Here is a 22,089-nt window from a genome sequence, read left to right as displayed (position 1 = left end):
ACTGATTATATGGTGTTTTCACCTTTCACACATGAAGAAAATTAAACATCATTTGTACACGTTGAAAGAGTTAATCAGTAAGAACGGCCACTTCACGAATTTTCTTTTTTTATGTTTTTTTTTTATGTCAGGTTGTATTGCGTTGTCTAAATGAATAATAAAAAACAAACACGATTACTGGAGTGCATTGTTGCTTGGTGTTAAGCACAAAGTTACACAAAGGATTACCTGTGTTCCGCCAACCGCGGGTATCTAAACCCGATTTCTAGCGGTATAAGTCTCCTGTTGTGTTACTGGAGTATGAACTGAAATTCTCTAAATATTAAATAATACGTCAAGAAGCTGTAGATTTCGGTTAATCAACTATACAGTAAGGGAGATTAAATCTAATTAATCAACCATACAGTAAGGGAGATTAAATCTAACTAATCAACTATACAGTAAGGTAGATTAAATCTAACTAATCAACTATACAGTAAGGTAGATTAAATCTAATTAATCAACTATACAGTAAGGTAGATTAAATCTAACTAATCAACTATACAATAAGGGAGATTAAATCTAATTAATCAACTATACAGTAAGGGGGCTCGGCATGGCCTAGCGCGTAAGGCGTGCGACTCGTAATCCGAGGGTCGCGGGTTCGCGCCCGCGTCGCGCTAAACATGCTCGCCCTCCCAGCCGTGGGGGCGTTATAATGTGACGGTCAATCCCTCTATTCGTTGGTAAAAGAGTAGCCCAAGAGTTGGCGGTGGGTGGTGATGACTAGCTGCCTTCCCTCTAGTCTTACACTACTAAATTAAGGACGGCTAGCACAGATAGCCCTCGAGTAGCTTTGTGCGAAATTCCAAAACAAACAAACAATACAGTAAGGGAGATTAAATCTAATTAATCAACTATACAGTAAGGTAGATTAAATCTAATTAATCAACTATACAGTAAGGTAGATTAAATCTAATTAATCAACTATACAGTAAGGTAGATTAAATCTAACTAATCAACTATACAGTAAGGGAGATTAAATCTAATTAATCAACTATACAGTAAGGTAGATTAAATCTAATCAATCAACTATACAGTAAGAGAGATTAAATCTATTGATTGATTTAATGTTTTATGGCACAAAGCAGCGAGGCTATCTGCGCCAGACATTCGGTAAAAATGTAAAAAAAAAATAAAAAAATATAGTAATAGACATAAATGGAAATGAAGGTAAAACAACAAAGTATAAAACCAATGTTGACACCTGGTCTACAATGTTAAGATAGAAGGCAGAGTATAAGAAGTTGTAAGGTATTTACTCTAGCAAAAAGGTAATGATCATAACCCGCCAGGAAGATTAACAGGTAAGTTCAAGAACCACCGTCAGTCACCTGAAGTTGGCCTTTCCAGTCCTGGTTCTGGGTTATGTGTCATAGCAACCAGTATCAAAATGTAAAAGAATAGAAGTTTTAAAAGATACATAGCAAAATTGTAACAATGAGTAGCCAAATGTCCAGTAAAAAGATAAAAGTCAAGTAAATGGAGTAAAATTTGTAAAAGTAATTGAAGATAAAAGCAAAACGGCAATTAAAACAGAAAATGGCGTAAAAACCAATGTTGACATCCAGTCAACAAAGTTGTAAAGGACTACCTGTAGCAGAATGGTAATGATCGTAACCCGCCAGGAAGACTAACAGGTAAGTATAAAAACCACCGTCAGTCACCTGAAGTTGATCTTTCCAGTCCTGGTTCCGGGTTATGAGTCAATATGGCCAGTACTAAAAAGTTAAGTAGTAAAAGTGTGAAATGATATGCAGCAAAAGTATAATAACAACTCGCCAGGACGACTAACGAGTAGTTCAAACGGATAGTTCAAACAGTAGCGTTAGTCACCTGAAGTTGGCCTTTCCAGTCCTGGTGTCGAGTTATTTAATGTTCTGGCCATTGTCCAATGTCAAATTGAAGGAGAGAGATTAAAACTGTAAAAAACGAACCACAATTAAAAAGGTGTAATGAATAAATATGCAACACTTAAATGAGATTAAAAAGATTAATGGTCATTAAAAATTAAAAACATTATCAAGGTGGACAGAGTCACCATCACCAATAACTCTGTCCAATGTTACATACTGACCCTGGGAAAAAAATATGTTTAAAATATTGCCGTCGTTGAGAATTGTAACGATGGCAAGAAAGTAAAACGTGGCTGATAGTGATTTGAGTGTTACACAAACTACACATTGGTGCATCAGTTCCAGATAAAAGAAAATGATGAGTTAAAAAACTGTGACCAATGCGTAGCCTAGTGAGAACAACTTCCTCCTTCCGAACTTTACGGAAGCTAGATGGCCAAAGTCCAATTTCGGGTTTGATTTGAAAAAGTTTGTTGTCACGTTGCTCACTCCAAGTGGACTGCCAGCTGGCACGGAGCCGAGCCTTGAAGACAACACCATAATCCATGCACGGAATAGGCATAGGAGTGGTGGTGCTGAAGCAGACATATTTAGCTGCCATGTCTGCAAGCTCGTTCCCGCGAATACCAACATGGCCTGGTATCCAGAAAAACTGGATTGAAGTAGCTGCTAATGAGAAATGGGCCAGTCGGTTTCGAATATCAGCGAGAATAGGATGTGAGCTAACTTGTAGCGATTCCAAGGCAAGTATAGAACTAAGCGAATCAGTATAAATAGTGCAGTTGGAGTACTGCTCAGCTGCAATATGATCCAGGGCAAGAGATATGGCATACAGTTCAGCAGTGAACACAGAAGCTGTAGAAGGGATTCTGCGCACAACTACTGACCCATAGCAAACCATAGCAGAGCCCACTGAATTACCTGATTTAGAACCATCTGTATAAATGGGAACTGAATGATTGTTTGAAAGATATTCATTGAATAAAAGACGGTACTTCCAATCTGGAGTATCTGCCTTTTTTAGGTGACTGAAAGAAAGGTCACATTTGGGGGCTGTAATAAGTCATGGTGGGATGGGCCAACCTGTGGAATCTGCAATGTTATCCAAGGACAGACCCAATTCATCCAACTGTGCCCGAATGCGAAGGCCAAACGGAGCAATGCCAGATCGTCTGTTCTGAAAAAGTACTGCCCACCGAGGAAGGAAAACACATTTCCAGGTGGGATGCTTTGGTAAGGAATGAAGTTTCGAAGTATATTGTAAAGATAGTTGCAAACGGCGAAGATGTAGAGAAGGTTCATGAGATTCAATGTATATACTTTGAACTGGAGAGGTACAGAAAGCCACAGTGCAGAGTCGAAGTCCTTGGTGATGAATGGGGTCCAGCATCTTTAAGGCCGAGGGTCTGGCAGAGCCATAGACCATTGATCCATAATCGAGTTTCGATCTAATAAGAGCACGATATACCTTTAACATTGAACAGCGATCTGCCCCCCAACTGGTAGAAGAGAAAACACGGAGGATGTTAAGTGCTCTTGTGTATTTGACCCGAAGCTGCTTTAAGTGTGGTATAAAGGTCAGTTTACGATCAAAGATAAGCCCCAAGAACTTGGTCTCCGGGACCACTGGCAGCAAAACTTCACTGATATGAAGTTCAGGATCAGCGTGAATACCCCGTCGACGGCAAAAGTGCATGCATACAGTTTTGGAGAGAGAGAAATTAAAGCCGTTCGCCAGAGTCCACTTCCGTACACAATTGAGGGCGGTTTGTAGTTGCCGCTCAATATATCTCATGTTTGACGACTGACATGAGATGTGAAAGTCGTCGACATACAGCCCATATCAACAGTGAGAGGGAGTTGTTCAGTGATGGCATTTATCTTTATACTGAAGAGTGTAACACTCAATACACAGCCTTGAGGGACTCCAAGTTCCTGTACAAAAGAATGGGAAAGTGTCGAACCCACACGAACTTGGAATCTCCTGTCCATTAAAAATTTTTTAATAAACATGGGTAGATGGCCACGTAACCCATATGTATGGAGGTCTCGCAAAACGCCATACCTCCATGTTGTGTTGTAAGCCTTCTCTATGTCAAAGAATATTGATACAAGATGTTGACGGTTGAGAAAGGCTTCTCTGATAGATGTTTCGAAATAGGTGGTCTGTGGTGGAGTGCTGTCGACAAAACCCACACTGAGTGGGCGAGAGGAGGTTGTTTGATTCAAGGAACCAAACAAGACGAGCATTAACCATCCTTTCTAATGTCTTACAGAGGCAGCTCGTCAAAGCAATTGGACGGTAGTTTGAAGGAATCTTGGGATCTTTCCCTGGCTTAGAGAAAGGTAAAATAATAGCCTGGCGCCAGGCATCAGGAAAAACATTCTCCTGCCAGATCCGGTTGAAAACAATCAGAAGGACATCAAGAGAAGCAGGAGATAGATGGTGCAGCATGTCATAATGAATATTATCAGGTCCAACAGACGTACTGGCAGACCGATGAAGGGCCATTTTTAGTTCCACCAGGGTAAAGGGACAATTATAGTCAAAGAAACAGTCAGTTCGAAAGGAAAGAGGTGATCGCTCTGCCCGAGTCTTGATGGCCAGGAAGGTGGAGGAACAAGCAGAAGTGCTAGATACCCGGCAAAAGCTTTCACATAGAGTGTTAGCGATGTTCCAAACATCAGTCACCTCCTGACCATCAGAGAGTAGGATCGAGAGGGGGACAGAATTGTAGTGCCCATTAACCTTTCGAATCCTGTCCCATATGATCTTGGAACTGGTGGTAGAAGATATGCTGGTTGTGAACTTAATCCAAGATTCCTTCTGGCTTTGACGTCTTACCCACCTAGCATGTGCACGGGCCCGTTGGAAAGCAACCTGGTTTGAAAGTGTGGGATATCTACGAAAAGTATCCCAGGCCCGCTTTTGAGCCTTCCGTGCTAAGTGGCAAGCAGGATTCTACCACGGACGAGAATATCGTGGAAAACGTGTTGAGGATTTAGGAATACACTGAGCAGCTGCATGTGTAATACAGTCAGTTACCGCTGCTACACAGTCGTCTATTGATGGCTGATTTACGATGGCAGGATCAAGTTCTGCGAGAGCAGTGAAAGTGGACCAGTCTGCCTGATCCAGCTTCCACCGGGACACGCAGGTAGGGTGATATCGACCACGGCCAGTCTCTCTCAAAAGGATCGGAAAATGATCACTGCCTAGTGGATTACTGTCAACCCTCCATGAAAAATGGGAGAATAATGAAGGGGAGCAAACTGAGAGATCAATAGCGGTAAAGGACTGACTAGGTGCATGAAAGTAAGTGGAAGAACCAGTATTGAAAAGAGAAAGATTTTGATCAGAGAGCATCCGCTCTACATATTGGCCCCTCCCCTCAATAATAGCACTTCCCCAGAGGGGATTATGTCCATTAAAATCCCCTAGGATTAGAAATGGAGATGGCAATTGTTCAACGAGAGCATCAAGATCTGATTGATCATATGTCTCTCCAGGGGACAGGTACAGAGAACAAACAGTGATGGTATGACCCAAAGAAACAGGGATGGCTACAGCCTTCAAGGGTGTGTTGAGTGACAAAGACAGGGTGGGCACGTGTTGATCAACCAACAGTGCCACCCCTCCATGTACTCGACCATCACACAACCTGTCATTTCTGTACAGAGAAAACTGCCGAATGGAGACAGTATCAGCAGTTTTGAGAAATGTTTCTTGTAAAGAAAGACAAACAGGATGGTAGGAAGCAATCAGCATTTTGATATCATCCAGATTAGAACGTAAACCTCGACAGTTCCATTGTATCAAGGTGGCCATTTTTAAGAACGGGTAGGTAAAGTGGCTGGAGAACCCTTCGGTTTACGCAAACGTCTTTTTTCTTTACTGTCTTTAGTCGGAGGAGGTCTATCAACCTCCATGGATCCTGCTCTGGGTCGGGTGGGCAGGTTTTTGTTATTGGAAGGGGAATCCAGTGACTGAGGACGCGAACGAATAATTGTTTTGTCTCTTGTGACGGGAGAAAAAGATGTATCAGAAGAAATGCCTGTATTTGAAACTGAAGGACGTGGATCTTGAGGTTTGTTGGAAGGTATGGGAGGAACAGAGATGGGTGTGGAAGTCGATTCATCAACCTTTTTAAACACGAAGGTCAAAAGGCCTTTCATTTGTTTTGAAAACGATTCTCTTGGAGGCACAGAGAGATTTGTCTGCACACCCACTGTAGTTGTGGAATGAAGTGCAGCAGCATATGTCCGAGATGGAGTTGTGGACAGCAATTTCCGAGCCGCAGGATAACTAATGTTATGTGTCGTTTTCAAACGCTGCACCTCTTTTTCCTCCAACCATTTTGGGCAAGAATGAAAGTAAGAGGGGTGAAAACCATTGCAGTTTACGCAAAGTGGGTTCATGTCACAGTCATAGGCATCGTGGTCCTTGCCTCCACAACGAGCACATGTCAGGGAACCACGACAAGATGTCTTTGAGTGGCCGAATCTTTGACATTGGAAACATCGAAGAGGGTTTGGCATGTATGGCCGAACCCTGCAAATGAAATAACCTGCCTCGATGGTGGCAGGTGCACGTGGTGAAGTAAATGTTAAAACGAGGGTATTTGTTGGCAGTGTAATTCCATCTTTGCGAGTGGAGATGCGCCTCACTGCAAAAACTCCTTGAGTGGAGAGACCAGCGAGAATCTCTGACTCGGGAACGTTCTTCAAATCCCTTTCAACAATAACTCCTCGTGAAGAATTCAAGGTAGCATGGGGTGTAACCTCAATAGGTATATCCCCAATTGCCTTTGAATTCAAGAGGAGTTCACTGTGTTGGGATGTGGATGTTTCAACCAATATGTCACCAGATCGAAGTTTCTTTACTGACTTTGGAGAGTCAGCAAGTCCCTCTAGTCCCTTTTGAATAAAAAAAGGGGACATTTGCCCTAAAGGTTTTTCCGAAAGAGAATGTAATATAAGAAAATGAGGTACGTGTGTTACTGATGTTGAAGATTGCTGTTCTGAGTATTCAAGACGTGGTCGCTTACCCATTGACTGTTTTTTACAATTTTATTTAAATTTTTTAGAGGATCCATAGGAAAAAGAAAAAAATTTCGGTACCCACTTACCCCACCCACCATGGAGCCCTACAAGAGGACGCACTACAAAGTCATGCAAGGACAATGCAACAACGCCAGGGTTTCGTGAGCACTATGCCCAAACACCAGCATCAGGCACAATGTCCACAACACCCGTTGAAAACTTCCAACACTGGTATTTGGTTGACTCTAGCCCAAGTGGACCAGCCGATTGACCCAAGGGGGGCCACCCAAAGGCCGCCCGTCTACAGGAATTCGAGGCCAAAGTGGTGTGTTAGGGTTGGACCCCTCAACCACCAGGATCCTCTCCTCCCCTTCACGGGTCGCCACGCACGGTAAACACGTGGGTGGATGTTTAGATCCCAGAGAAGGTAACCAGATAGAACAGAACCTTCCCTGGGAGGTCCCCTCACCACGTACAGGAATCCACACCGAGGGGGATTAAATCTAATTAATTAACTACACAGTAAGGGATATTAAATCTAATTAATCAACTACACAGTAATGGAGATTAAATCTAATTAATCAACTACACAGTAATGGAGATTAAATCTAATCAATCGACTATACAGTAAGGTAGATTAAATCTAATCAATCAACTATACAGTAAGGTAGATTAAATCTAATCAATCAACTACACAGTAAGAGAGATTAAATCTATTGATTGATTTAATGTTTTATGGCACAAAGCAGCGTACAGGAATCCACACCGAGGGGGATTAAATCTAATTAATCAACTACACAGTAATGGAGATTAAATCTAATTAATCAACTACACAGTAAGGGAGATTAAATCTAATTAATCAACTATACAGTAAGGTAGATTAAATCTAACTAATCAACTGTACAGTAAGGTAGATTAAATCTAACTAATCAACTGTACAGTAAGGTAGATTAAATCTAACTAATCAACTGTACAGTAAGGTAGATTAAATCTAACTAATCAACTGTACAGTAAGGTAGATTAAATCTAATTAATCAACTATACAGTAAGGTAGATTAAATCTAATTAATCAACTATACAGTAAGGTAGATTAAATCTAATTAATCAACTATACAGTAAGGTAGATTAAATCTAATTAATCAACTATACAGTAAGGTAGATTAAATCTAACTAATCAACTATACAGTAAGGGAGATTAAATCTAATTAATCAACTATACAGTTAGGTAGGTTAAATCTAATTAATAAACTATACAGTTAGGTAGGTTAAATCTAATTAATAAACTATACAGTTAGGTAGGTTAAATCTAATTAATAAACTATACAGTAAGGTAGGTTAAATCTAATTAATAAACTATACAGTAAGGTAGATTAAATCTAATCAATCAACTATACAGTAAGGTAGATTAAATCTAATCAATCAACTATACAGTAAGGTAGATTAAATCTAATCAATCAACTATACAGTAAGGTAGATTAAATCTAATCAATCAACTGTACAATAAGGCAGATTAAATTTAATTTAGCAGTATAAGACTAGAGGGAAGGCAGCTAGTTATCACCACCCCCCGCCGACTCTTGGGCTACTCTTTTACCAACGAATAGAGGGATTGACCGTCACATTATAACGCCCCTACGGCTGAAAGGGCAAGCATGTTTGGTGCAACGGGGATTCGAAACCCAATATTTTCAAAGATAACCAAACAAAAAAATCTTCAGTGACTAGTAAGTTTGACTAATAAAAACAGTTTTTTAAGATTTTATAAACAGTTTGTTTGTAGCTAAGCACAAAGCTACACAATGGTCTATCTGTGCTCTACCCACCACGGGTATCGAAACCTGGATTATAACGTTGTAAGTCAGCAGACGTCTCGTTGTGCCACTGGGAGGGTTATAAACTGTGATTGTACTGTTGTGTTGTTTCTTCGTCGTTAAGCGTACAGTTATGAAATGAGTTATCGAAACCCAATTTGTAGCTTCACTAGCCCCCAGATTTACCACTGAGCCACCGTGTCATAAATAATGGGTGCTTCATTGCGAAACGGAGTAGCCTTGCAGTGTCTACGCTTCGAAACACCACTTCCAATCTGATGTAACTAGAGTTGTAACTTAAACCTCTTATGTCAACGGCAACTGTTTCGCAAAGATAGACCAAAATCGTATTTTGTATTTTATGCGTGGAAGTGCCGATAAGTGGCGGATGGGCGTGACCTAGTGATTAACGTGCGCAGTGCGTCTTCCTGTTACCACAAGGTCGCATTGAGGTCATGGGCGTGTTTAGTATAACATAGTCAAATACTGCTGCTGTATCAAAGAACAGTTTTCCCAAGAGCCGGCACTGAGTGTTGTTGACTGGTACTTTCTTTCTCGTCTTTTTGTTGAAAATGGTGACTCTTTAAACACCGATAGCACTTTGTGTAGCTATGCGTGATAATACTGAAACAAATACACTGTGGAAAAACTAACATAACGTTATACACCTATTTGGAATCGGGGTAGTATGGATCAGTGGCTTCGCGATTTGGACTCTTGGTTGGATAGTTGCTCGTGACACGCTGTTGTGTCCTTCAGTGAAATACTTTACTTCAATTCTTTCAGTCTATCCAGCTTGGAGTTTAACCTGTGATTAACTGACATTCGGTCAAGGCAGAACGTGTTACCAATCCTTTCCACTTCTTCTATTAAAGCCTCAGTTCAGAACTGGATTCTAAGTACTTTATACATACGGGGGATTTAACACGATCTTATGTCTCATGGTAGGTGCCAAAAGTATCGCTTCTATGATATAAAATAAATGAAATATATAGAGTATAGGTAAACCTCCTTGTTGGTCAATATTGTAATGAATTATTGCTGTGTCACGCACCAATATTTTGGTGATTATACAGGTTAAGACAAGTAATTACGCACAAGTATCAACTAACGTTACCTACTTCATCAGACAAGTTTGGTTTGCTTTGCTTTGAATTTCGCGCAAAGCTACTCAAGGTCCATCAGCGTAAGCCGTCCCTAATTAACAATGTAAGACTAGTGGGAGGGCAGCTAGTCACCACCACACACTGCCAACTCTTGGACTACTCTTTTACCAACGAATAGTGGGATTGACCGTAACTTTATAACACCCCCACGGTTGAGAGGGTGAGCATGTTTGGTGTGACGGGGATTCGAACCTGCGACCATCGGATTATGAGTCGAGTGCTTTAACCACCTGGCCATGCCGGGCCCGTCAGACAGGAAATGTCTAGTTCTAATCAGTTTTGTTTGACGGCCAGACAGAGTAAAAGAGTAGCCCTAGAGTTGGCGGTGGGTGTTGATGACTAGCTGCCTTCCTTCTTGTCTTAAACTGCTAAATTAGGGACGGTTAGCGCATATAGCCCTCGTGAGCTCAGTGAGAAATCCAAACAAAACAAAAACCAAAGAGTTTGTTTTTCACTAAACGGTAGAACAGAAGTAAAAAACATTGTATATTTAATTTCATTTTTAAAAAAGCGTACAGAAGATTGTAAATCAACAATCGATTCACTATTAACAGCTGGATAAACCTAGCGATCTTCAGAATTGCCAGTAGAAAATTTGCTTTTGCTCTTTTTATTTTCCAAATAGTGAATTTTAAAATAGATGGCATAGTTTTAATTGAGAGTTACTATTTCTCTTATGTAGCCCAAGAGTTGGAGGTGGGTGATGATGACTAGCTGCCTTCCCTCTAGTCTTACACTACTGAATTAGGGACGGCTAGGTGCAGTGGACTAACAACCTACTCACTTAAAATCATGTTACAGAAACCGCAGTGGTTGCGGCCCCATGTTCCTTAAGGAATTGACTGGCAGATGATTTCTCTCATGCAAAGCTACACAGTGTATCATACAAAATGCAGTATCTACGGCAGGGAATCGAACCCGGATTTTATTTTTACAACTCTGTAAACTTACCGATAAACAACTAGAGGGCCTACAGTTATTAACCAATATTATATTTTATCATTTCTAAAAATAAAACAAAGTGTGCAAGAAGATTTTAAAAAAATTAAAATACTGATAACTTTATATAACGTATCGCAAACCTACTGTTGATCCCAGCATAAACAATAATTATGTATGTTAGTTAGTTATCACCATTAGATTCCATCAAGGAGCACAGGGCCGCAATCGCTTGCGGATTCTTCAACATGTATTTAAGTGAGTAGGTTGTTCGCCCACTGCACCGAACCGTCCCTAATTTAGTAGTGTAAGACTAGTGGGAAGGCAGCTAGTCATCACCACCCACCGCCAACTCTTGGGCTACTCTTTTACCAACGAATAGTGGGATTGACCGTCACATTATAACGCCCCCACGGCTGGAAACCCGCGACCCTCGGATTACGAGTCGCACGCCTTACGCGCTTGGCCATGCCAGGCCAGTTATGTATGTAGTATATACGAAACATGGAGAAGTTAAGCTATTACAGTAGAAGGTATATTCCTCTCTGTAGTGACCCGGCATGGCCAGGTGGTTAAGACACTCGACTCACAATCTGAGGGTCGTGGGTTTGAATCCTCGTCACACTAAACATGCTCGCCCTTTCAGCCGTGGGGGCGTTATAATATGACGCTCAATTCCACTATTCGTTGGTAAAAAGAGTAGCCCAAGAGTTGGCGGTGGGTGGTGATGACTAGCTGCCTTCCACTGCTAAATTAGGGATGGCGAGTGCAGATAGCCCTCAAGTAGCTTTGCGTGAAATTCAAAACAAACTCTCTGTAGATAAGAAAGCTGGTAGAAGTAATCCTGCAGTTTCGTACATGATTTAAGGTTTTTTTTTTTGTTCGTAACAGGTATAAAATTTGAATAGACTTCTGCAATTGCTTCGCATATTATTAAAATAAAATAACGATATTTTCCGTAAAACAACTCAGCAACGTGAATGTTCCCATTGTTATGGTATATTTACTTCAAGAATATCCCATATTTTAGAACTCAGCTACCAAATTTATTTTGAAAAAAATCATATCTGTCATTTGATCGTTTTTCTACCGTATGTCTCCAGGTAGCTATCATTAAGTATAATGGTTTCCAAGCTCTTTTAATCTGAGGCCTTCCCAGCCTATAAAAATGCCTTAAAATGCGATTTATCAATTTAAAAAAAAATAATTAGTAATGAACTTAACAATACTTAGGAAGTGTGGTTTGAATTTCGCCCAAAGCTACTCGAGGGCTATCTGCGCTAGCCGTCCCTAGTTTTGCAGTGTGAAACTAGTCATCAAATTAATTCAACATCTTTGTTTTCGGCAGCCCCCCCCCCCAGCAACAGCTACACAACCCCCACTTTGAGAAATATTGATCTGTATAGCTGACTGTTTACCCATCAACTCTAAGTTTTTATCTACTCATGATTAGGTTTCTCAGACACAACTCACTCGCCTCCCAGTAGCACAGCGATACGTTTGCAGACTTATAATACTAGAAACCAGGTTTCAATATCCGTAGTGGACAGAGGACAGATAGTCGGTTGTGTATAGTTTTTTGTTTCACTTTAAATAAACACAACTTTCCCCCCTCTTTACGAATGTTTTATTCACGCACACTTCACATGTACGTTCTGTCAGACATGGCTTATCCACAGTAGTCTGACAAAGACCAAACCTCAGGCCACTTGTTTATTTATTAGCCCCTAATATAATTTCCACTATCTTGTCTACTTGGGTCGTGATCTGCTGGTCCGTCCACTTGGAGTTCACTCATTTTTTCGGCCCATCCTATGTAGTTGTTTGCCCATCTATGTGTTTGCAAGTGGTATTCGTCTAGCTATCAAGTATTAACATCCATCTAATAACTTGCAGTATTTCTGGCAACATTGCAAATATTATTCGTGCAACCTTATTCCACATTATTACTTATCTGTTTACCTTAACATTAGTCTAAAATATTCACGAGCGACGAGTGTTTTATACCAATGTTTGTAACCACTTGTTTCCATCAGTCCTTCCGCTGGTACAGCAAGTCTACGGGTTTGCAACGCTAAAATCAGGGTTTCGATTCCCCTCGGTGGACTCAGTAGATAGCCCGATGTGGTTTTGCTATAAGAACACACACACGTTTCTATCAACAATTACGTAACATAAACATCGACGGCCTCTTAGTTTCACTCACCTTTTAATCTCTATAAAAAAAATATATATATACATACACACACGCCTTGTTTTCTTACCATTTAATAACAATTAAACATACACCAAATACGTTATGCAATTAATTCTTAGGATGTCAAAAAGTTTATTTGATATCCTTGTCATTTACGTTCATCTCTGTACGTTGCAAACAAAACTCAAATACAGGGTGTTCGGAAAGTCACTGTACACTTATATATTTATTAACAGAGAAACCTGCACAGGGACTTTCCGAACACCCTGTATTGTTGGATCATTTTAAAATAGTCCTTTTGATTTTTGTGGTTTGTACTTTACATATGCTCGGTAAAATTGTTCAATCTGTGTCCCTTAACATTACAGTACTGTAAAGAACACATTAGAATGTAAATAGAACACAATGGATGAGGATATCTTTGTTGTTAAGTTTGTTTTATTTGTTTTTGAATTTTGCACAAAACTACTCGAGGGCTATCTGTGCTAGCTGTTCCTAACTTAGCAGTGTAAGACTAGAGGGAAGGCAGCTAGTCATCACCACCCACCACTAACTCTTGGGCTACTCTTTTACCAAGGAATAGTGGGATTGACCGTTACATTATAATGCCCCCACGGCTGAAAGGGCGAGCATTTTTGTTGTGACGGTGATTCGAACCCGCAACCCTCAGATTATGAGTCGCACGCCTTAACGCACTTGGCCATGCCGGACCTAATTGTTGTTAAACAATATTGTATAATGAACTGATTTGTCACATTTGCTCAAGCTTAAATCACATTGGAACAGAATACACTGTGCTAAACAATACTGTGTACCTTTGTGGTAGTGCTATCAAATTATAGTTAACATTATGTGGTTCAGAGATTTTGTCTTGTACTATGTTGTTCAAGTTTCTTTATCTCAATAAATAATTTTTATGCAGTAACATTCTTAAAACTTACAATAAAAATAATTGTTTTATTGAATGTTTGTTTTTCTTATAGCAAAGTCCCATCAAGGTTATCTGCTACGTTCACCAAGGAGAATCAAACCCCTAATTTTAGTGTTGTAAATCCAGACTTACTGCTATTTATTGAATGCATTACCCCTTACAGTTCATTAATTTTCTTATTTTTTGAAATATAATACAAACATATTAGATAGTATCCACTCTTTCACTTTATTTTACTGAGAAATAATAACTCTTGAGTTATCTCTCAAATTTTATACAAAAACCCATCAATATAAATGTTAAAGTTATTATTTCACTGGCTTATTTCTGTTCAAAGACAGTAATGTGTCACAAAAAAATGGTAAATGAATTATGCTGGCATGAAAAAATACAGACACACTCAAACTCCTTATATAAAATGCTTGGGAAAATCACAAACATAAAGACCAGAAACTTGGTGGGCTCAACCTCCTATATATACATACAATAGAGACACTCCTCTGTATAAAGTAAAGTTTTAAAATTTGTTTTAAATTACTTGTGGTCTTCCCACCATCCAAGTTCAAACAAGATGTGTTTTTGTATGGCAGAATAACTTTGATTCCATCTTGGCACGTCCACTAACGATGCTCATATCATGGACGTCCACACGGGAAAGGACAAAATTCTTTATTCATTCAGCACGTGTATATTAATATGTAATAAATTCACAATTTCACACGACACTGCTCTTCCCTGTAAAATATCTGTGGACGCCCACACTTACAACGTAACACGTTAAAAAAAACAATCAGTACTGTACATGCTTACTCAATTTACTGTCCAAATTTATGAAGTCAATACTGTTGCTTTTGTAATAATAGCTATCTAGTTAAGTTAAAACTTTGAGCTTGTATTACATCAAACCAGAATCCTAGTAAACAATCAGCTTCACTCAGTACACACTTCCTTCTCTAGCAGAAAACAACATCTTCACTCGTGCTACTATCTTATTCAGACAAAATTACTCTAATCACACATACACATGGTCCTTGCACAGCAGAGAATCATTAATTCATCTACCACACAAACACATCTAGTTCCTTTCATTGATACATACAATTTCTATCAACAAAAATGAACTGCAGCCACATTTACCATGCTATCTATCAAACACTGAATACCTTTCATTCACACATACCACCTCTATCTTACAAAAAACCACTGCATGACCCTCATTTGCAATCTTTATGCAATGGAGAAACAATGTTTTAATCAAAGATATTACTCACACTTATTTGAAAACCATTACCTTTTCACACAAAAAGGTATCTTATCTAAATAACAGGATTTGACCATTGCTTTTATGGTGAACTCACAGCCCTAATGTGCATAACAAATTTTTGAAGCCATGAAAACTTGTTAACCATTACAGTAAACTTGGCCCTTATCAAAATTACAACTTTTACTTAGCAGAGACTCAACACTTCTAATCTCTATGTAGCACACAGATTAGCATGCTTTGGATAGAATCATCCACACATACCAACAAACACATTCTCACTTGTTAAAAGGAAAATTCTTCTTTCTCTACACATTAAAAATACTCCTTAGGAAGGATAACTGATTTTTATTACACAGATGGTTTGTCACACTAACATACTGTATTCTACTCAACAACTCGCATATAAACAAAAGAAAACCCATTTGTTCATACCATATATCACAAGTAAAAAGAGAATTGCACAGAAACTCCTTACCTCATTCACAAATAAACAGCAAGGATGGAAACATTCAATATACCTCTGTAACAACCAATTATTACATGAGCTTATTGTAACAAATACACTATTTAACATGCACAGAATCCTGCAAGCATACTTTCTTAGAAAGAAAAACAAAAGGCATAATATCAACACACTGCATAATACCTTCTTATATGTAGATAAATCACCGTTTTTTCCCTATTCGTACTAAGATAGGCAATGGTCTCGTATGATACTCTTCCTAAGCAGTGAATTAACGTAAGCAGCAGACTTCTCCACTGGGAACAGCAAATACTAATTTTTTTCCATGACATTTATCTATTAAAGTCAACAGACATCAATAAAGTACCTCTACCAAGTACCCATTCAGACACATTGGCTAATTCACTTTGTTAAAACTCTCACATAATTTCAGATTAGACCATCTTTTGCCACAGTACTTCAAAAATGTTTTGAGAATGTATTGTTTGATTATAAGTGATTTATTCAGTAGTATGGTTAGCAAATGATGGCACTAGATTACAACTTTAGATTCAATGTCCAACTTTATTCCATCAATAATTTGCTTATTTTTCTCACTATAGGCAGTGTCATTATTTATTGGGCACAACAGGCATAGTGCCTAGCTCCTGTAAAAATTCTGGTTTGAAATTTTGTATGTATAATTTATCTAACTTTTGGTTTAACTTGTAAAGCTGGTAGGGCCTATGAAAATAAGGTGTCTAGGCTCTACAATCAGCATTGACTACAAGGATAACAAGTAAAATCATGTTGTGCATATTTTTTCTATATTTTTTAACTTACTGTTGATGTAAAAAAGTAAAATGGTTAAAGGAAAGTAAACACATTACATGCATCCACTTATACAGTTTCTTTCCGACATACTTCTGAAACAGATTTTCCATCTGTATTTTGAATAGCAGACTGTGTTTCAGCTGTTATGCAACCATTTCTGTTTAGTGTAATTGGAAAAAGCCATATCACAACCACTGTTGAAGCCATCCCTTAACTAAGATAGGGTAACATCTGTTACAACAAACTTAAAGTTGCCATAATCAGTTCTAGAGATGCAACTACAATGTTCATAGTAACAGATGTTACATTTCAACTACCATTGCTGGGTGACATTTGACCAAGGATGTAGGACACAGTGATTCCACTGGTACTTGGACACTTACTATCATGACATATATAAAAGTCTTACTAATTATATTGTATATTAACTATTACTATCCCTAATAAGCAAACATCCACTGCTGAACCCCATACAACATAATACCTTGCACTTATGAAAAATGTTAAATTTTTCTGCATGTGTTTGTGTTCTGGTATTTATAGTGCAAATAAAAACTTTAAGATAGGCCTACTTACATTTTTAACAATTTTTCAATTTCAGGTTTTATTCTCAGATACCAATAATATCACAGTAATGCAAACAACACATGCACATGAATGTGCATGTATGTCAGTCTTAGTTATTAACTTGCCATAACATATAACACCCATAGTAATAACATTCAAATGGACTGGGGGACATCCCATCTACTATACAAAATCCAAATACTGATGATACACTTATCAATTTCCAGGAAAAATCAGTTAAGGATATGGAGTCAAGTGCTTACACCCACATCAACTACAACTACCCTTCACTGTTTTCAGCCAGTTGTGAAAAGGCACTTACCTCTAAGAGTTCTTGAAGTACAGTTTGTAATTGTCTAAGATCATTTAGTTCCATTTTATAGCTTCAGTGAGAGCAGAGGTTTAGAGCTTTACATTGTAGAAATGTTAGAACGGCTTCATTTCTACTTTAAGATGTTCAAGAACTAAGGGTGACTGTCTTCTCACAAGTAATTGCAGACAGTGAGAGGTACTAGGAGCTAAGATGTTGTAGGTGTAAGCACTCAGACCTGTACCCCAAACTGATTTTACACGATAGCTGGCTAGTTTATTCACATTTCAATGTTTGATAAATGGGATATCCCCAATACATTTGGGTGCTATTACCACAGGCATTATCATTTATCAGAACTGGGACTGCAAACAGCAGTTTTTTTTGTCATGTTTATTTCACACACACACACACACACACACACACAAATTTTGTTTATTTATATAGATGCACACACACAATCTAATAAAGTAACAGATTCTTGAGAACAAGAAATACATACATAAGACCTAGTAACTGATACAATATAACAAAAGATCAACCACAATAAAGATTGACATAGTAGCTTTAATTGACACTAAAATTCATAATACAAAATGTACAACCTTCAGAGCACAAAAACATGCTTGTGTTTGGATTACCAACATTACTCAGTTCTAATAAGAAGTGATTTATGTTGGAATACAAAGAAATTTCATTTAGATGAAATAAAACAGGAGATAAGTTCAAACTTATTTAACACTAATAAACATGGTATGCAGAATTTTGTCATCAAATGTACGTATACAAAATTGCTCAATATACTTGTCAGACGTACCAATATTTTGTCAAGTATGTAGTATTTTCCACCATCAATAGAACCCTTCTTATAAGTTATTGCTTACCTACTTACTAATTTTAACAGCATGATGAAATACATAGGTTGATACATTAAATCAAACATTCTTGCACATCTCACACATACCACAATGATAAGCCTAAATGACTTAGCTTTACACTGTTAGAAAAATATTAGCATACATTTTGAACTAGTTTTTATATTAAAATATTTAACCTACAAAAGTCATCCTAACATTTTAATAAGTAGTTATAAAAATCCAGCTGCAACTGTTAATAAATATTCTAATATTCTAGTTATTCTTAATGACAAGTCTATAAAAAGAGATATGAAAAGTATAGGAAAAGGTATATTGAAAACATTATTTACCATTAAATCTACACTGAAATAACTAGCAAATTTCTTCTTTCCACTCCTGAGTTATTAAAAAATCATTGAGCATGATGTGTTTTGCATCTTTCTTTAATAGCAATAAAACTTACAAGTTTCAAAAATACTATCTTAAACTCACAATTTTCCTAACCAACACAGAACATCAGAAAATGAAAGACCCATTATTTTAACTTAAGAGAACATGTTGTCAATAAGCAATGTGCATTTGTGTTTATACATGGAAATTTTAACAAATACTATAGCTGTGTACTATAAGAAATCTTCATTCAAAAGAAAACATAAATTGGTAGGACTATTTATTTGCTCACACTGGTTATTTACAATGAAAATCAACTTATTAGATTTCCAGTTAGATTTAAAAGTAGTTTATTATTAAAACATGAGAATATTCTCTTAGCTTAAAGTACATAAAATACATTTGTAGGTATGAAAATATGAAATCCTGCAAGTTATGCAGTGGTTCAACAAAAATCACTTATATTTCTTCAATGTTTATATTAATAATTACATTTTATCATTAATCTTTAATGTTTCAGTGCTATTTAGCTTAGCACTGGTATTAATAAAAACTATGACCAGCAATTTCTTTCTTGTGCAACAAGATTTGTGAATGTTATTCTATGTCAATAATAGATTTCATTTATATTTTCTTAATATAATTAGACTTCTAAACGCCCACCTCTTAACTTCAATGGAAGTAAAAAAATATATGACACACCCTATCAAACATTAGCAATTACATTTGTATGAATGGAATACTGTGTGAAACGTAAACAATAATTGTAGCCAAATAAGGTGACTTAAAACAGTATATCTCAGTATGAAATATGCGAATAAAATTTCACTTCACTTTGAGAGCTTATAAGTAAAGACCGTTAGACAATAATAAAACGTATCGTTATATCGTAGTTTAATTAAACACAACCTATCAACATTATAAAAATGTGCGCTTTACATTCTTGCAAAGAAGAAAAAATATCTAAACACATCCGTTTAAAAACTAGAATAACCTTTCATTAATTCCATCTGTAAACCAGTAATTTATTAGAAAATTTTAACTTCACAATCCTATTCCAAGTTTTCGTGATTGAATTAAAACAATGTTTACCACAAAAAACACTCGAAACAGCACTGGTTTTAATTTAGCTTAGTGGCGGAACACATCTCAGAAATGGTGATTGACGCGAAGCCTACCGTTAAGCCTATTTCTATGTATGTTGTAACACAGTAATAGGGACAAGCTATAGTAAGTGGTTGGTACGGAAACTCCCTTTTTACTACACTCGCTCAGTGTGGACAAGCTAAGATCAGCGAAACACAAATTACAAACAACAAATTGACAATATCTCAGGAACAGTATGTCACCCACTGGACAACACAAGCCGATGTTATTAATGCTCAGCTGAGTACTTACCGGTTACGTATTTCTCGTCACCAACTTTGCCACAACCCGAGTGGATAAATTTACACAAACGTAGCAGCCACGTCAAAATACAACAACTTCGTCACCGAGAGAAATAGTCTTCCGTGTCTACGCAGAGTAAATTGTATTGTTCCGCATGACGTCATACAGCTTGAGATTCATTTGACAGCTGAAAACGCTTAACGCGGGGTTATTTCATTGGTCGTTTAAGAAATCGTCATGCTAAACGTTATTACTAGTTTTGCTGTGAAATTGTGAAGAACAGTGTCAACAATCAAATATATCTGATAAGTATGAGAGTTTGTTTAAATTATGATTAAAGATAAAAAGCCACTGTTGCTAGTTGCAGAAGTCAGTGTCGCACTATTTTTCGTCACCTCGACCTTGAAAAATGTTTAAAATAACGAAAGTGTAAACTTCTCAAGCAAAATGTTTGCGCCCAATCTTTCTGAAAGTAAAAATATGATGCAACAACAAGAACAAGTGAAACTTACAATCTACACCAGATTTTGTTATTGATATGTTACTGTAACTAGAATTAAGTATATAAATTTAATGATGTATGTATGGTATTTTTATGTGTCTTTCACTCACACAATGATCCTATGTTTACATAGGAATTTCAAGAACATAGAGCATTGATTTTAACAATGCATTTATATTATACCTGTAAGTTATTTAACTGCCAAACTATTTAAAATACTTGGAAAAAAACGATCTTTAAACTCAGTCTATCATTCGATTTACTACTTTTCATTGAATTACACCGGTTTGGGGTAATTCACCCATCATTGGTAACCCTGGACAAAGGTACTTTGAAAGAATGAGACGAGACTTCACATGGTATTTTGAAGTGTTTACTCACACAGCAATCCCATGCTGTTTATGGATTAAGCAATATTAAAAATAATAATAATAATTAACCACTCAGCACCCCTATAACGTTAAATGTTATTTAATCAAATTTGGGTCATACGACACGCCTGCCTCACAATTATCCCGCTCTAGGGTTATTCACTATTTAACTCAACGATCTTGTAAAATCGCAATCTATAATTTTTTATATATATAACCAAAAATAAATATTATTAGTAATGAATTATAACTGTTTTTTCTTCATTTTATTTGAACAAAATTTAGAATACAAAACTCATGTCCATAACATATTAATATACGAAAATATGGTGTTTTGGGCCAATAACTAATGCGATACTCTTTAAGATGTACTCTAAAGCACAAACCTCTTGTTCACTGAGTGCTTCCCAACTCCTTCGGTGGCTTGACGGTAAGTCTACAGGCTTGCAATGCTGAAAATCGGGTTTCGATACTCGTGGTAAGAAAGGCACAGATAGTCCATTGTGTATCTTTTGGCTTCACAATGAAAGAACTCGTTTTGTGATGATATGAAGTTAATCTTTATTAATGTTGATTGATATGAGCTGTACCATTTTATGTACAACCGTGATGCCTGGTTGTTTGTAGATTTGCCAGATTAACTGATATAAAACACGATGCAGTTGGCCCCATTGTAGATGTATCTCATTCCAAGTTCTTCTTGGGGAGGCCATGTGGGGGCGCTCAACTCTCAATCTGAGGGTCGCGGGTTCGAATCACCGTCACAACAAAAATGCTCGCCCTTTCAGCCAGAAGGGCGTTATAATGTTACGACCAATCCGCTATTCGTTGGTAAAAGAGTACCCCAAGAGTTGGCGGTGGGTGGTGATGACTAGATGCCTTCCTTCTAGTCTTACACTGCTAAATTGGGCACGGTTAGCGCAAACAGCTCTCGTGTAGCTTTGCGCGAAATTAAAAAAAAACAAACAAACGAAGGAACATCTTCTTGGGGCGTCCCCCTAGTGGCACAGCGGCATGTCTTCGGACTGACACTGCTATAAATCAGGTTTCGATACCCGTAGTAGGCAAAACAGAGATAGCCTGTTGTGTAGCTTGGTGCTTAATAACAAATAAACAAATCTTTTTAGAAATGGACGTCATCATTTATTTCTTAAAAAGTATAACGTGAAACCAATGACTTG

General features: G+C 37.7%; 1 protein-coding gene across 2 annotated transcripts in view; it reads right to left on the bottom strand.

Moving 5' to 3' along the window:
- Nucleotides 1-20,186, bottom strand: part of LOC143234363 (cyclic AMP-dependent transcription factor ATF-1-like) — a 50,306-nt gene extending 30,120 nt beyond the window's left edge. The window contains exon 1 of one of the 2 annotated variants that reach the window (XM_076471667.1): nt 20,045-20,186. The gene's annotated coding sequence lies outside the window, so the exon portion shown is untranslated. The remainder of the gene's footprint in view (nt 1-20,044) is intronic. The other variant, XM_076471666.1, reaches the window with a different exon arrangement.
- Nucleotides 20,187-22,089: the final 1,903 nt, after the last annotated feature.

The sequence above is a fragment of the Tachypleus tridentatus genome, chromosome 12, assembly GCF_004210375.1.
Source record: "Tachypleus tridentatus isolate NWPU-2018 chromosome 12, ASM421037v1, whole genome shotgun sequence".
NCBI classification, from domain to species: domain Eukaryota; kingdom Metazoa; phylum Arthropoda; class Merostomata; order Xiphosura; family Limulidae; genus Tachypleus; species Tachypleus tridentatus.
The sequence above is the reverse complement of the archived record's forward strand: the minus strand, read 5'-3'. Positions and strand labels throughout refer to the sequence as shown.